Raw genomic sequence first — 3,278 nt, 5'->3', positions numbered from 1 at the left:
AGATCAGGAAACTGAAGCACAGAGTTAAAGTAACATGATCAAGGCCAAATGGCTGTGATTGCTGAGTGGGGTGGGAAGCTCAGCTGGATTCCAGCATCCCGGCATCGAATCTGGCCCAGTCCACTCTCCCTCCGGGGGCCAGGCCTGCTGCCTGGCCTGACAGGCTTGCTGTCCCGCTGCCAGGCCTCCCATACCAGCCACACCTCACTCCTGCCTACCGCTCCACTGTTCTACACCGATCCCTGATGCCCCCTTCAAACACTCACCTTTTGTCATGTCACCCTTGTTAGTGAATATCCAGTAAGTTGCCCCCCAGCTCATAATCCCATTTTGAGGAGGGTATTCTTTCTAAGATTTTAGAGCATCTCTTTGTGGTACCTGTTGTCCAAACTATGCCCTGAACCCTATAAAGACACGCTGCACACAAACACACAGGTCCCCGCCCCCAATAAGCTTAACCCCCGCCCCCCGCCACACACAGACGCACACAAGCACCCAAACACACACAATTGTGGATAAATTCCCCCCAAAAAACATGAACATTCAAACATTCACAATACCTGCCCCCCACATAAACCCATAGAAACGTACAGGTAAGCCCCCAAACACACAAATGCACATACACAGCGCCCATGCACCCACGCAGTCCAGCCTCCTTGCTGCCTGGGCTGCAGGCCCATGTCCCTGCCTGTCTTCAGAGCCTGTGCAACACGAGGCTGGGAGGAAGTGAAACCTGCCCCAGTAGGAAGTGAGACAGGATGGGGAGCTTTTCTGGTTTTTCTGACACATCTGTAGGGGCCTAAGCAAGCAGTCTGCAGTTTCTGGAGCTGCCTGAGGTAAGTGGGATCCCCTGGGGTGGGGGTCTGGGTGGAGCGCTGGGCTGCGAAGTTGCAGCACGCACTTGCCATGTTGGGCGCTTTCCCCATTTACCTGGAGGCACCCCCAGTGCCACCGCCCCAGGGTCCTTGGGGAGGAAGAACGAAGCTTTTCTGCGGGACAGGCTTTTGAAATGGTGTGTGTCCAAGGAGATTTACTCAGAATTGCAGGTGCATGGTCTATTCCTTTGTTCTTGGTCTGGAAACATTTTTATAGAGTTTTCATATACCCCTTTTTTAAAGTAAAAGAAACATTTTGTGGGGAGAGGAAAGACGAGGTAGTCCCTCCAACAGCACATGTTGACAGGCTATTTTTCCCCTGATGCTGGACCAGATGGGTCCTGACCAGCACCAGATTCCTTTTGGTAGGACAGGCTGGCACAAGCCCCAGGGACTGGGCCACGGGCACAATCTTGAAGTCTTTGGGGTGGACAGAACTGGAGATTTTGGACCTTGGTAGGCTGTGTTATGAGTCACTGAGGAGAGAGGGGCGAGGACTGGGGCTGTTGTGTGGAGGATGCGGGGTGGAGTGGAGGGAACAGTGACACAGATGCCACGGCCCTCTTGCCCTAGAGTGAAGGACCTCCCTGCTGGCGCCAGGGGTTAAGACGTAACCTATGTAGCTGCCCGCGGCCACTGCAGCACAAGTTCAATCCCCAGCCGGCCAGGGGGCTACCCACAAGGCGCGGCAGACCTCTCCTGACTCGCCCGCTGCTCCCCTCAGCAGTGTATTTCAGTTAGTCCGCCTGTTCTGCTCCCCACTCTGTCTCTGATGAGTCCTCTCAACCCCCCACACCTCAGGCCTGTACCCCAGCTCTTGTATGCCTAAATAAATAAACCTTAAATAAACCTTAAAATTTGTCAGTAGAGCCCCTGCCGTATATGTGACACTAGTTCATCTAGTTCCTTCGTCAAATTTTCTCTTGTGGGCCTCCCTGGTGGCACAAGGGGTTAAGACTCAGCACTATGAGGCTATTGGCAGCCACTGCAGCACAAGTTTGATCCCTGGTCAGGGAGATAACCCACATGGCGCCAGCAGACCTCTCCTGTCTCTCCCGCTGCTCCCCACAGCAGTGTTTCAGTAGATCTGCCTGTTCTGCTCCCCACTCTGTCTCTGGTGAATCCTCTCACCCCCGCAGTTCTGGTTTACAACCCAGTACTTGTGTGCATGAATAAAACAAAAATAAATCTATTAAAAATACTTTGCTTAATATATTTCCTTAACATTCTATTTCTTTTCTGTCTGGTATAACACATGATATGTACAAGTATGCAGAAACAACCTTTAAATTCAAATAGACAACCCAGGGAAAAGACTAAACATAGTGTCTGGCATGAGGATACTCTTAATAAATACAAGTTTCTTTCCCATTTTCCTTAAACCTCTGCTCACTGTCAACCGCACCAACTGCTTTCTGGAAGCTTTTAGAATTTTTAAAAATGTTCATATCCTGAAATATCAAGGTGATGTATCTTGGTGTGATTATTGAGTAATTGTGCTGTACTGAGTACTTGGTGTGTCTTATCAATCTGGACACAGGTATTTGACTCTGGAGCCATTTCTTGTACTATTTTTTTGTAAGATATTTTTATTTATGCATGCAAGAACTGGGGTACAGACCAGAGGTGTGGAGGGTGAGAGGATTCACCAGAGACAGAGCAGGGAACAGAACAGGCAGACTGATGAAGTACACTGCTGAGGGGAGCAGCGGGTGAGTCAGGAGAGGTCTGCTGAGCCATGTGGGTAGCTCCCTGGCTGGGGTTCGAACTCATGCTGCAGAGGCTAGTGATAGCTTCATAGTGCTGAGACTTTAATCCCTGCACCACCAGGGAGGCCCAATTTCTTGTACTATTTATGCTTTTTCTCCACTCCGCCCATTTCTTCCTTTTCCTTTTGAAATGTCTGCTATTTGGATGTTGAATTTCCTGAACCCATAATCATCTCATGTTTTTCTTTGTCCTAATTTCTAAAATATTTCCTCTAATTCCATCTTTAAATATCGTTAGTACATTTTTTTGAATTTCATATTTTATATTTTTCATTTCTAAAAGTTCTTTTCATTCTGTTTTTTATAACCCCTATTCCTGTTTTCAATATCTTTTCTTATCTTTCTGAGAATATTAACTAAATTTCTTTTGAATTTTTCTTGTATTACCCACATTGCCTCTGTTTCCCTTTAATTCCTTCTAAATGTCTTTTTGCTTGCTTCTTTCTTTGTCACATTGGAAACTTTCTTTTTCTGCCTTGTGATCCTTTGCTGTCTGGGTATATTTAAAAGTGAAACACGACAAATCCGATTGCAGTGTCTTCCTCTGTGTGAACAGGGCTGGCTGACCCAGAAGCTCCCCAATAAAGAGGCCTCACGGGAACCCCTCCTTTGGCAAACCCCTTCTTGTCTGTAC

Source organism: Talpa europaea, assembly GCF_964194135.1.
Source record: "Talpa europaea genome assembly, chromosome: 15".
Taxonomy (NCBI): Eukaryota; Metazoa; Chordata; class Mammalia; order Eulipotyphla; family Talpidae; genus Talpa; species Talpa europaea.
Note: the sequence above shows the minus strand (reverse complement) of the source record.